Raw genomic sequence first — 14,197 nt, forward strand, 5'->3', positions numbered from 1 at the left:
TTCTGTCCACTGAGTATGATGCTGTCTGTAGGTTTGCTATATATGGACTCCACTGTCTTAAGGAATGTCCAGTCTATTCCCATTTTTGTAGTGTTTTGAGCATGAATGGGTGTTGGATTTTGCCAAAGGCTTTCTCTGCATCTATTGAGATAATCATGTGGTTTTTGGCTTTGTTTTTATTGATGTGGTGAACAGCATTGATTTTCTTATGTATGTTGAACCAGCCTTGCATTCCTGGGATAAATCCCACTTCGTCATCATGAACAGCCTTTTTGATATACTGCTGTATCTGGTTGGCCAGGATGTTGTTTAGTATTTTGGCATCTATGTTCATTAGAGGTATTGGTCTGTGGTTTTCCTTTTTTGTTGTGTCCCTATCTGCTTTTGGTATCAGGGTGATGTTGGCTTCATAGAAGGTGGAAGGGAATGTTCCTGTTTCTTCAGACTTGTGGAAGTATAGGTATTAGCTGTTTCCTGATGGTTTTGTAGAATTCGTTTGTGAAGCCATCTGGTCCAGGACTTTTGTTGTTGGGGAGATTCTTAATACCTGTTTCAATTTCTTTGTCTGTGATTGGTGCATTTAGGTTTTGTAGTTCTTTTTGGTTCAGTTTTGAAAGGTCATATGTTTCTAGGAATTCTTCCGTTTTCCAGATAATCTAGCTTGGTGGTGCATAGTTCTTTATAGAAGTTTCGTATGATTTTCTGGATTTCTGTGGTGTCAGTTGTGATATCTCCTCTATCGTTTGCAATTATATTAATTTGACTCTTCTTCATTTTTTTTAGTGAGTCTGGCTAGGGATTTTCTATCTCGTTTAATTTTTCAAAGAACTAACATTTGGCTTCATTGATTATTTTTGTATGATTCTGCTGGGAAATTGTGCCAATGCAGTCACATCTGCCATATTGTCCCCTCAGGCTACTGCTAGTTCCCTGGAGAGTTGGGACATTCTCGGAGTGCCTGTTCAGCCATGTTGTACCCTCAGGACATTGTCTATATCCCCGCGATATCTGGAGTGCTCTGGTTACTCCTCCCCCCTCCCATTCTCACGAGAGTTATCATCCTATCCTGGAGTGCTATGGTTACTCCTCCCCCTTCCCATTCTCACAAAAGCTACTCCTATAAAAACCCTTCATTTTCCGCACCTCGCTCTCTTGCTGGCGCTCCACTCTGGTGTTCAGACGCAGGAAAGGTTACTGTGTGAGGCGGCCATTTTCTCTACCTCCACGTGGCCCAACCTGCTTCTCTAACACCCAACTCTGAGGTGCCAGCGCGAATAAAGATTTGTGTTTACTCTTCTCTCTGGACCCTCTCTCTCTCTTCTCTGAGGCCCGTGCACTACAACATCTGGTTCTACAACATGGTTCTCTTAATTTTTTGTGTTGTTTTTTTTCAGCTCTAATTCTAGTGATTTATGTCCTTCTGGCTGCTCTAGGGTTCCTTTTTTCATCGTCTAAGTCCTTAAGGTATGCAGTAAGGTCATTTATTTGAGCTTTTTCTTGTTCTTTAATATGTGATTGTATGGCTATGATTTTCCCTCTCAATACTGCTTTAGCTGTGACCCAAATATTTTGATAGGTTGTGTCTTCATTTTCTTTTGTTTCCAGGAACATTTGAATTTCTTGCTTGTGTGTCTCTCTGATCCACTGGTTCTTAAGCAGTGTGTTGTTTAGTTTTCAAATTCTGTGTATTTTAGTAATTTTCTGTTTGTTTTTAAATGTTAGTGTTACTCTACTGTGGTCTGAGAAGATCCTTGGGGTGATTTCAATGCTCTTGAATTTGTTGATGCTTTTCTTGTGGCCTAACATGTAGTCTATCCTTGAGTATGTGTTGTGTGGATTTGAAAAGAATGTATATCTTTTTTTAGGGGTGAACAACTCTGAAAATGTCCAGAAGATCTAGTCTGTCCTTCTCTTCATTTAATTATCTTGTTTATTTGTTGATTCTCTGCTTTGTTGATCTGTAATAGTGTGAGAGTGGAATGTTAAAGTCTCCCACTATTATTGTATTACTATTGATGTATTTTTGTAGTCCTTTCAGTAGATGTTTGATGTATTTAGATGGTCCCTCATTGTGTGCATAGATTTTAATACTTGTTAAGTCTTCTTGGTTGATTGATCCTCTAATCATTATGTAATGGCCTTGCCTATATGTTATTACTTTATTTAATTTAAAGTCTGTTGTGTCAGAGATGAGAATGGCTGTTCCTGCCCTTTTTTGTGGTCCATTAGCCGGTATGATAGTTTCCATCCTTTCACTTTAAGTCTGTATTTGTCTTATTAGGTCAGGTGGGATTCTTGCAAGCAGCATATGGTTGGGTTATGTTTTCTGATCCATCCTCCCATTCTGTGACTTTTGATGGGTGAGTTTAAGCCATTGACATTTATTGATATTATGGATTTAATGTATTGTAGTGCCATTATTCAACAATTTTTTATTTGCTCTGATTCATGGCAAGTATTATGTTGATGTTCTTGTTTATAAGAGGTCTTTTAGAACCTCTTTCAGGGCATGCTTGCTGATGGTTGCCTATTTTAACTGTTGTCTGAGAAGGTTGTGATCTTCCCATCTACTTTGAATGGAAGTCTAGAAGGATATATATCCTTGGTTGAAACCCTTTTTTATTCAGGGCTCGATTGATATCTTGCCACTCTTTTCTGGCTTTTAGAGTTTAAGTGGAGACATCTTCTGATAGTCTTATGGGTTTTCCCCTGTATGTGACTTTTTGTTTTTCTCTTGCAGACATTAGGATCCTTTCTTTATCCTTATTTCTTTTAATTGTAACTATGATGTGTCTTGGTGTCTTTAGGTCTGGGTTGATTCTGTTTGGGACTCTCTGGGCCTCTTGAATCTTAATGTTCTTTCTGTTGTTCAGGTCTGGGAAGTTTTATTTTATTGTTTCCTCTACAGTGTTTACTTCCAATTTCTCTCTTTCTTCCTCTGGCAGGCTAATTATATGAATGTTACTTCTTTTTAGATCATCCCATATGTCTCTGTTGTTGTTTTCAGTGTCTCTCAATCTCTTTTTGAGCTATTTTCCCTCTTTGTTAGTTTTGTCTAGCTCATCCTTTGTCAGGCTAATTCTGTTTTCTGCTTCTGTTAGTCTGTTTTCCATTCTGTCAGCTTCTTCCTTCAGTTCATTTATTTCAGCTTTCAGTTCTCTAATTATCTCAAGGTAGCTAGTATTTTCCTTGAGGGTCTCATCTGTTGTTTCCCTAATTCTGCTATCCCTTTCCTCCATAGCTGTCTTCATTTCTGTGATTATTAAGTTTTCTATTGCTTGCATACTTTTCTTATCTATGGTTACTTCTGACTGATTAGAGTTTCTTCTTGGCTCCTGTCTTCATTCATTGTAGTAGCAGTTTTATTTGCTCTTGCTTTAACCATTTTTTATTGATGTGTTTTTTGTTTTTCTGTTCTGTTGTTCTTCAGTTGTTGTGTTTTGAGTACAAGCCACGCTATACTTAATACTTTTATGACAAATGCAGTCACCAACCTCAGAAATTACAATAGTAACTAAAGCAAGGATTGAAGCAGTTTAACCAATACCAGTTAGCCAAACAATGCCTCCACTCTAATAAATGTAGTGACCAAATCCAAATGAAAAACAAAGAGAAAGGAAAAAATGTAAAGCAAGAATAGACAATTATGCAAATCTGCTGTCCACTGTAAATTCTAGGGGTAGCAAGAGGAGAAAGGGAAATAGAGAAGAGACACACATAGAGATAGTCCACTCTGAGTCAGATTTCTTCTCCAAAATAAAACACAAACTAGTATCAGTGAATTCAGAAAGCAGAAGAAGGAAGAAAAGAAGATAAGAACAAGAAAAAAAGAAGAAGAAAATAGTGCAGTGAAAGGAAATAGTTTTTTTTTAATTAGGTAGGAGGAGGGAGAGAGGGGAGAGTGGATAGAGAAGGTAGAGTGAAACAAGTTCCTCTCACAATGGATAGGACACCCAGTAACCTAGCAGTGGCAAAAACAATAACAGTTAATTTTGGTTAACCTGAGGGAGGGTGGGAAAGGACACACACACACACACACATATATATAATAGTAATAATAAAATAGAACAGAGTAAAAAACCCTAACAGTCAGTCTCCAGCAGGGATGGCTCCCAATTGTCTCAGGCATCCTGAGCAAAGACAGCCAATTGTTAAAAAAAAAAACAAAAACAAAAAAACCTCCAGTTAGTCTTTCCCAGGCATGGGTGATGCTCTGATTGGTCAGGTTTTTTTTTAAATTATTTATAATAAAAAGAAAAAGAAACATTAACAAAACCATAGGATAAGAAGGGCACACCTTCGCACAATTCCCACCACCAGACCTCCGTATACCAACCCCTACCCTGATAGCTTTCCTACTCTTTAACCCTCTAGAATTATGGATCCAAGATCATTGTGGGATGCAGAAGGTTGAAGGTCTGGCTTCTGTAATTGCTTCCCCACTTGAATATGGGTGTTGACATGTATATCCATACTCCTATCCCATCTCTCTCTTTCCCTAGTGGGGAAGGGCTCTGGGTAAGTGGAGCTCCAGGACACATTGGTGGGGTTATCTGATCAGGGAAGTCTGGTCACATCCTGCTAGCATCTGGAACCTGGAGACTAGACTGATGGATAATCAGAAGTTTGGACAAAACCTATCTTTTATCTGTGAGTACCCACTTTCCATCTGATTTTTGTACACCCCCAAATTCTTTCTCTACATATTTTCTTCTTATTTGGTCAAAATTGGGATCTCTGATGGCTTTATTTTTGGTAGGAGAGGAAACGTGCAACCTCAGGGAGAAGGGCAGCTGATTTAGTGTTTTTGTCTGTGTGGGCATTCCCCCATGCCTCAAATGACTCTTCTGTTTGATGTCCTGCAACATGTACTATAGAGATTTATTCTGGATACAAAAGATTGTTTAATATTTCAGAAATTAATTTGTTGTGTGCTAAATATACCCTCTGCTGTAGATCAGTCCGTTTTTAGCCCAAATTTTTCCAAACATCTGTTTCACTCCAAAGGCATCTTTTGAGTCAGTGTAGACAGTTCCAATTTTGTTTTCTAAATACTTGAGGGACTGATTGAGAGCATACAATTCACAAGTTTGAGCAGACCACACATTTGGAAGGCAACCCATTTCTAAATTCTTTAAGCTTTTTCCATCAATCATAGCATAACCAGTATGTTTCTTTTCCTCTATAAACTGAGAGGACCCATCAATTAAAATATGTTCTCCAGTCTCAAAGGTATGTCCACTAGGTCTGGTTGAACCTTTGTCTGTAGATCAACTAAATCTCATACGCACATGGGCTATGCTGTCATCAGCAGAGAGGTTCTGAGTATCCTTTAAGAAGCTGGCTGGATTAATAACGTTATCTGAGACTAAAGCTAAATCATCTCTCTCTAACAGAATGACTTCATATTTAAGGATTCAGGAATCTGTCAAGCACTGAACAGCCTTTTGTTGGAGAATGGTTTTTACTTGGTGGGGAGTGTGTACCATTAAGCCCTTCCCCTAGTTTAGTTTCCTAGCCTCTTCTACAAGAATGGCTGTGGCAGCAACAGCTTGAATGCACCTAGGCCACCCTTGTGCAACAGGATCCAGAAATTTGGACAAAAATTCAACTTGCTGATGGTGGTCACCCACATCTTTGGTGACTACCCTACCTGCAATGACTTAAACTGTAGTGGCAAAGAATCTGAAGGATTTTGTTAGAGCTGGAGGTGGAGAGCAGAGGCAGAGATCAATGACTTCTTTAGTTGAGAAAGCCTGTTATACTGTTCCCCACTCTACAGAGTCTGATTCTGGGGAGATAAGTCTTAGATATAGTGGTTTGGTGAGGATAGCATAATTTTCAATCCATAGCCTGCAATACCCAATAAGTCCCAAGAAATTTCTTAATTCTCTCTTGGTTTTAGGTCTGGAATACTCATAGATAGCCTGAATCCTTCCTGGGTCTATACACTTCCAGATTTCACTGATAACATGTCACAAATATCTAACCTCCTGTTCTATGAATTATATATATATTTTCTTGATGATTTGAGACCTTTGTTGCCAAGGAAGTTAAAAAAAAGTATAGCTGTGTTCAGTAGATTCTCATAATCATACCCTGATAGTAAATGTCATCAATATAATTTATAAGACAAATATCAGAGGGTATGTTAAATTCTTCTAAGGATTGTTCTAAAATTCTGCCAAAAAGGTTAGGGGAATCTGTATATCCTTGTAGTATTATGGTCCACCTGAATTGTTGTTTTCTCCCTGTATTCACATTTTCCCAGTCAAAGGCAAAAATGTCTCTACTTTCTTCATATAGGGAACAAGACCAGAATGTGTCTTTTAAATCCAGAACACAGACCCAGTCATGTTCTGGGGGAATATGCCCTAACAGAGTATAAGGATTAGGCACCACAGGATGTTGGCTCACAGCCGCTTGATTGATAGTCCAGAGATCTTGTACTAACCTATAAGTCCCATCAGTTTTACGGACCAGGAGAATGGATGTGTTAAATGAGGGTATACATGGTTCAAGGAGCCCCTAACAGATTAATCTATCAATGACTGGCTGTAACCCTTGTTTACCTTCTAAGGGAATAGGGTATTGCTTCTGTCTAATAAAATTATGAGGATCCTTTAAGGTAACTATTACTGGATCTATTTGAGATATAGATTCCCTTCAGCAGCCAACACTTGTGGATCTATTTGTGCTTCTATCTGTGGAGTTAAGAGGTTTAGAACAGTGTAAATTTTATTCAGGCTAATATAGAGGTCAAGCTGTAGCCCTACCATTAAGTCTCTAACCAAAAGATTTGTCTCTGCTTCTGGGATAAATTTTAGCTTCTCTTTCTTGGTAATAGAGATTTATTGAAGGACACTGGCTAAAAACCCCTCTCCCTTTATCCCAGAACAATTGATACAGTTTGGGCTGGGCCTCAGCCCAGAAGGAAAGAGAGGAGCAGGTCACTCCAGAGTCAACAAGAAAGGTGGTAGGGAGTCTTGTGGGTCCCACCTCAAGCTTTACTAGGGGTTCCTGGAAGGACCCAAGGAACATCTGGAGCCCCTGACACCCTCAATCATCATAGAATGTCATGAGAGGGACAGTCTGATGCTCTCGTACCCACTTAGGGCACTGTTATTTCTAGTGGCCAACTTTCCCATACTTAAAACACTTATCTTTCCCCTGAGGGTTAGTACTTATTCTCTTCCTGCTTTCCTGTCTTTTTTTTTTTTTTGAACCTTGTCTCATTCCTAGGCCCTGATAACTTCTTAGAGACTAGTGGGGATGAGGTGAATTAAAGACTGAGCACATAATTTGGCCTTCTGTTTCTGCTTTTCTTCATCACACCTAACATTTTATGAGCTTCTCTTAAGAGTTCTTCTAATGGCTTATCTTTCCAATTTTCTATCTTTTGCAGTTTTTTTTTTTTTTTTTTTTTTTTTACAGATATCTGGCCAACTATTAGTGATAAAGTGTAATTTTAACATTCCCTGACCTAAAATATCCTCTGGCTCTAACACAGAATATTTTCTCATCTGTTCTTTTAGGTGACTTATGAAATCAGCAGGACTCTCATTCCCATTTGTTGGACATCAGAGGCTTTGGCTATATTCTGAGAACTGAGTCCCTAATTCCTTTGATAATCAGGGCATATAGGTCAGCCATGTATCATTGACCTTCTTTGTTATTATTATCCCAATGGGGGTCTTGGTTTGGGAATTTTTGGTCAGCAGAAGGAACTCCTGCCCCTGCATAGCTGCTCTCCTGACCATCTGCCTTTCTTCTCCCGTGAAAAGAACAGAGAGTATAGACGTCAGTTCTGACCAGGTATAAATCAGAGGTCCTAAAAATTGATCTATTTGTTTGGCTACCCCTTGTGGGTCTTCAATAAGTGGTTATAAATCATGTTTAAATCCACGAACTTCAGAACTAGTTAGGGGGGCATGACAAAGCCAATACCCCCTCCCAGGGGAACTTCTCTCAGTGGAAACAATCTATTCTCCCCTGGTTGTTTTGGAAAGGGGAAGTTGTAAAGGTCCTTTAAACACTATGCCAATTATTTTTCTAGTTGGCTAGTTGTATGCTTTCTAGCCTGATCTGGGTTAGGTCTAGAGTATAAGAATTCTTGAGGAGATGAAGCTCATCAGGGGGTGGAGGTGGAGGCAAATCGTCTTGGAGAAGTACTAGGGAGGGAACTTGAGATGGGGCTAGCTGCTGTGGGTTATATGGTGGTGGAATATGGTGGGAGTGGGTCCCATGGTGGTGTTGGCAATTTTGGCTCCTTTTTTTTAGAGGAGGAACCTTCACGGGGAAAAGAATAGTTAGTTCTCTCAGAAGCATGCATATTCAATCTTTTCTTGTAGGGAAGGGAATTTTTCATTAACATATTGAATGAGGAGCTGGAAAATCCAGTCCTCTTGTGCCCCAAACCTCGACCAATAAACCAAAGGTTTCAGAATAGGCTCTCATGGCCACAAAAACATACAATACTTGATCATGACCTTTTTTTTTTTTTTTATCTTTGGTTGTTCCTGTTTCTTTCCAATTCCTTAAGGGGACTTTCAGCTGGTATAGGTTCTAATTTAAAAGGTTCTATATCCATATTTTTTTCTCTAGAAGGACTTAATTTATTGGAATGATTTTCCATGTTGGCTTCCTAGCTGTTCTTGTGTATGACCTCCCCTTGCACTCACAAGCCTCTTGCTTTGTCTTTCCCCAGGACTCCTCTCAGACCTGTGTTTTTTTCTAACTCAGTACACTCTCAGCACTCACTTCATGCTTCATACACACATCAGATAGCCTCAGAAATGTTCCCAACCACCGAGGGTTTCAGTTGCCCCACAACTTACTCACCATGTCTGCACAAGTTACCTGGTTTCCACAGGTGTGCTTTCTTGGGCCAATTCTTCATGTTGCTTATGACCCTCCTGCCAGGTCTGGCAACTCTTGACTTGCAGTGGCTCCCCAATCCTTTGAGGCCACAAGAGGCAGCAGGGCGCCTCCTTGCCAGAAGAGACAGAGACCCCAATCACCACAGTGCCTCAAAAAGAGAATCCCAGATGAGCCCTCAGTTGTGGGAAGCAGTGCAAAATACACTCTATTCCTTAAAACAAGGACCGAGACACTGTGAGTCATAAGCAAAGCAAAAGTTTTACATATGTGTGTGTGTGTGTGTGTGTGTGTGTGTGTGTGTGTAAGTGTGTAAGCCAGCAAGCACCCCAAAGGCAATTATCAGAGCCTTTTTATACATTACTGGACATGGGAACAACCTGTTCTCTTCCCCTTTGGTGAGAGGGGATTGGCTCACAATTTGACTATGTTCAGGAAAAGGGGATGGGAGCAGATATTAGGAGGAGTTGGGGTCTACTATAATGGGAAAAGATGTGCGAGGAAGGGGATTTTGGCCAGGATACTGTGGCTATAATGGGAAAGGAAGAGTGAGGAAGGGGGTTTTGATCAGGAAGTCTGAGTTTACAATGTGGCTATAATGGGAAAGGAAAAGTGAGGAGGGGGCTGGGAAGTCTAAGCTAATTTTAAAGAAAAACAAAGCATAATTGTAGTCATGTAGACATGTAAAAGTCAGGGCTCTGTTGACCTACATGTGCGGTGACCTCGCAAGACTTGGCCCTGGCCTCCCTCTTTCCCTTTAGCTGCGGACACGCCATACAGGCTCAGGAAGACCCACAAGCTCCGGGGCCTCATGAGCCATGGCCACAGCCACATGGGTAAGCACCACAAGCACCAGGGAGGCCACGGCAATGTGGGTGGCATGCATCACCACAAGATAGACTTCGACAAATATCACCCAGGCTACTTTGGGAAGGTAGGCATTTGCTATTGCCACCTGAAGAGGAATCAGAGCTTCTGCTTGACTGTCAACCTATATAAGCTGTGGACCATTGTCAGTGAGCAGACATGGGTTAACATTGCCAAAAGCATGGTTGGGGTGCCCCCATCATCAGTGAGATGCAGTTGGGCTACTACAAAGTCCTGGGGAAGGGCAAGCTCCTGAAGCAGCCTGTCATTGTGAAGGCCAAATTCTTCAGTAAAAGAGCTGAGGAGAAGATCAAAGGTTTTGGTAGAGCCTGTGTCCTGGTGACTTGAAACCATGTGGGAAGGTTCATTAAAGGTCATGAATGTGAAAAAATAAAATGAAAAGGGGAGTAAAGTCAAAAAAAGGTCAGAGGTCTGTAGTCAGGCTGGATTGAGAGAGATCAATGAAAAGACTACAACCAACTCGAATATTTCTTACATTATTACTCTTGTTGTTGTCTTTATTATTATTACCATTGCTGTTGTTCTTGCATAGGACAGAGAAAAATTGAGAGAGAAGGGAGGCAGAGAGGGGGAGAGAAAAACAGACACTTGCAGATCTGCTTCACAGCCCATGAAGCAACCCCCTAAAGGTGGGGAACCAGGGGCTCAAACTGGGGTCCTTAAACCAGTCTTTGCACTTTGTGCCATGTGCACTTAACCCACTGCACTACCACCTGGCTCCTGTAAACTGACTGTTATGCCTGAGGGTCCAAACTGCGATGTTCAATCTTCCATAAGCCAGCTGGCTTGTCAATGTTTTGGTTAAAAAAAAAAGTGAGAAAAGTATTTCTTAGAATGAGGTTCTCTCCACCTCTCTGAGTTAAAGTATGTTCATTGTGAAATTAAGGAATAGTGTGCATGCAGTTACTTTTTATACTTAATTAAATGTACCTTCCATTATGAGAGCAGTTGATCTTGGTCTATGAGAGGAAAAAGGAATTATCAGCCAAAGCAAGCCTCAGAACAGCTCCATATAGGGGACAGCATAATGGTTATACAAAATGTTTACATGCCTCAGGCTCTGAAGTCCCAGGTACAATCCCTTCATAATACTAAAAGTCAGAAGTGAACAGTGTCCTTGTAAGGAAATATAGTAATAATAAAGAACAGCACCACAAACCTTGCGGTTCTGGGGACTGCAGTAAGAACAGTCTGTTTAAGGGGGCTGGGCAATAGTGCAGTGGCTTAGGTGCAAATGCCAGTAAAGAGGAGATCAGAACAGTTAGGCCTGGTAAGGGAGAGGGAATCAAACTGTGCTCTGGCAGGCTGCTCCATTCTTGGCCTGAATCAACAATCTATGGGCTCAAGTTCAAAGAACACCTTAGGGGCTGTGGAGATAGCATAATGGTGATGTCAAAGGCTCTATGCTTGATGTCCCAAGGCTTGAGGTTAAATTCCCAGCTCTGCAGCATAAGTCTGATCTAAGCAATGGTGCAGCCTCAATCTGGAATGTTTCTTTTTTCTTCCTTTACCAAAGCCTGTCTCAACCCCACATCATGCAGCTGTGGGAACCTCAGTGCTTCAGATATGAGAGTCTCTTTGTGTCACCATTATGATATCTGCCTCTGCCCATGTCAGTGTCTCTGTATCTTTCTCATGGGTCTCTAGCACTAATTCCTAAAGATAACAGTAAAATAAAATAGGCTGAAATAGTAAATCAGTCAGAAGAGTTTGAGCAGAAGCAACTGTGTCTTAGTTATAATATTTCTCTCTCTAAACCTATCTGTCATTACTAAAATTACTAACAAAGTTAAGTAAAATAAACATTCTTAAAACAGAATTCCATGGTCTGGGAGACTAGCTAGCAACATTTTCTATTTCTCTATCAGTAGCTATATTTAATACAACACAATGCAAATATTTAAAATAAGAAGACCTGGAGCTTAGGAGCTATGAGTGGAGTTCTTCCTTTTATGCTTGATGCTTCAAGAACCCAGTTTATTGTTTGTTTGTTTGTTTGTTTTTACAAGAGCACTATTCAGCTCTGTTTTATGATAGGGTGGAGGATTAAACCTGGGACTTTGGCATGAAAGTCTGTTTCCATAAAATTTATGCTATTGACCCCTTCCAAAATCTCAATTTCAATACTCAGCACCATCCTGAGCTTGAGCTGCGCGGTGTTGTAGTGTGTCTCTCTGTGTTTTTCTCACTGGATGTGTGTGAGGAAAAGAAAATCAAGAGAATATCTGGGGAATGACAGGAGCCCTTTAGTTGGCTATAGTCTCCCTTCAGGTGCATTCTACTCCAGGTTCATAAGGCAGTGACATTTCACAGCACTGTCACTGGTGGGTGCACCTTGCTCCCCTTGACTGTTCTTGTGGGCAGGGTGTTTTCAGTCTGTTCATAGGATCTGTTCTTGGCAGCTTCCTTGCTGGGAGCTAGAGAAAGGTAGGAGACAGAGTTGACTGGGCAGAGCACCAGGCTTGCATGGCAGAGGCACCAGGGTGGAGGTCACAAAAGCAGGAATCTTTCAAGGGATTTCTTCACATGTGGGTGAGAATTAGAGTTGGGCATTTGGGTGGACCCTATGTGCCAGAGGTTTCTGCACCAGGAATTTCTGCGTGGTTATCCTTTTCTTGGAAATTTGTTTGATTTAGTTATATAAGTTTCACATATAAGGAATATTATATTGAATTTGTCTCTCAATTCTTTTTAGCTTAGCATAGTCATCAGTTTTATCAGTTTTTCTTTCAAATGACACAGGGTCATCATTTTTAAACTACATGGCTGTATTTCACTGCATCCTGGCTGGATTTAGTTTCATTTTAACAGAGAGAGAGGGTGTGTGTGTGTATGTGTGTGTGTGTGTGTGAGAGAGAGAGAGAGAGAGAGAGAGAGAGAGAGAGAGAGAGAGAGAGAGAGAATGTATGTGTGTGTGTGTATAGCACAGCACAAACTGTTTTTTCAATGTGGTGGAGGCTGAGCTCAAACCTGAGTTGTACATGTGGAAAAAAGCTTTCAAGTGAGCTATTTCACCAGTTATTGTTGCTGATTTTTAAGTTATAATTTCTTTTTTATTTTCTGTTTTTTATCTTTATTTATTTATTGGATAGAGACAGCCAGGAATAAAGAGGGAAGGGGTTGATAGGGAGAGAGACAGAGAGACACCTGCTGACCAACTTCACCACTCACAAAGCTTTCCTCCATAGGTGGGGATGGAGACTTGAACCTGGGTACTTGCACATGGTAACATGTGTACTCAACCATGTGGACCACACCCAGTCCCTCTTTTCAGCTTTTTTAAAAAATGAGCTATATTTTTAGAAAATATATTTATTTCCTTTTGTTGCCCTTTTTTTGTGCCACCTCCTGGATCATGCCCTTGTTTTTTAAAATTGTTGTTATAGTTATTATTGTTGTGATCGCTGTCACTATTGTTGTATAGGACAGAGAGAAGTGGAGAGAGGAGGTGAAGACAGAGGAGGAGAAAAAGACAGACACCTGCAGACCTGTTGTACTTATTATTGTCATCATTGTTGGATAGGACAGAGAGAAATGGAGAGAGGAGGGGAAGACAGAGAAGAGGAGAGAAAGACACCTGCAAACCTGCTTCCCCACTTGTGAAGAGACTCTCCTGCAGGTGGGGAGCTGGAGGCTTGAAGTAGGATCCTTAAGCCAGTCCTTGTGCTTTGTGCCACCTGCACTTAACCCGCTACACTACTGCCCAACTCCTTTTTTTTTTTTTTTTTACAAAAGTACTGCTTAGCTCTAGCATATATTGTTATGAGGGGTTGAGCCTCAGGCCTTGCAATTAGATTTACATTTTCATAACCATTATGCTAACCCCCACACTCCACATTTGTTCTTTTTTAAATGTAATATGGGGTGGGGTAGTTCCCTAGTAAAGCGAAGATGGAGGAGAGTTCAGTCTATCTATCTACTCCAACAACCTCATAAGCATGTGTGTGGGAAGTTTTATAAGCCGTGGAGCAGATAACCCTGGTGACTTGTATATATATATGTTTGGGGTGCAGTGCAAAAATATGGTGATGGGTGGGTTTCAAGGGAAACTATGCCCCTATAATATTCCAATCTTGTAAATCACTAATAATAATGAAATATACAACGGCATTTAAAATGTGATGTTAAAATATACTAGCTTTTTTTTTTTGCCTCCAGAATTATCACTGGAGCTCCCTGCCTACATTATGAATCCACTGCACCTTGAGGCCATTTTTCCCATTTTGTTGCCCTTATTGTTACTCTTTTTATTGTTGTTGTTATTAGTATTGTTGTCACTGCTGCTGTTGTTGTTGGATAGGGCAAAGAGAAATCGAGAGAGGAGGGAAGCAGAGAGGGGGAGAGAAAAACAGACACCAGCAGATCTGCTTCACAGCCCACGAAGCAATCCCCCCTTTCAGGTAAGCATTCAGGGAATTGAACCAGAATCCTT

At 40.6% G+C, this 14,197-nt stretch overlaps 1 pseudogene; it reads left to right on the top strand.

Moving 5' to 3' along the window:
* Positions 1-5,291: 5,291 nt before the first annotated feature.
* LOC103123505 (large ribosomal subunit protein uL15-like) lies at positions 5,292-10,092 on the top strand (annotated as a pseudogene).
* The last annotated feature ends 4,105 nt before the right edge of the window (positions 10,093-14,197 follow it).

This window comes from Erinaceus europaeus, chromosome 11 (genome assembly GCF_950295315.1).
Source record: "Erinaceus europaeus chromosome 11, mEriEur2.1, whole genome shotgun sequence".
Taxonomy (NCBI): domain Eukaryota; kingdom Metazoa; phylum Chordata; class Mammalia; order Eulipotyphla; family Erinaceidae; genus Erinaceus; species Erinaceus europaeus.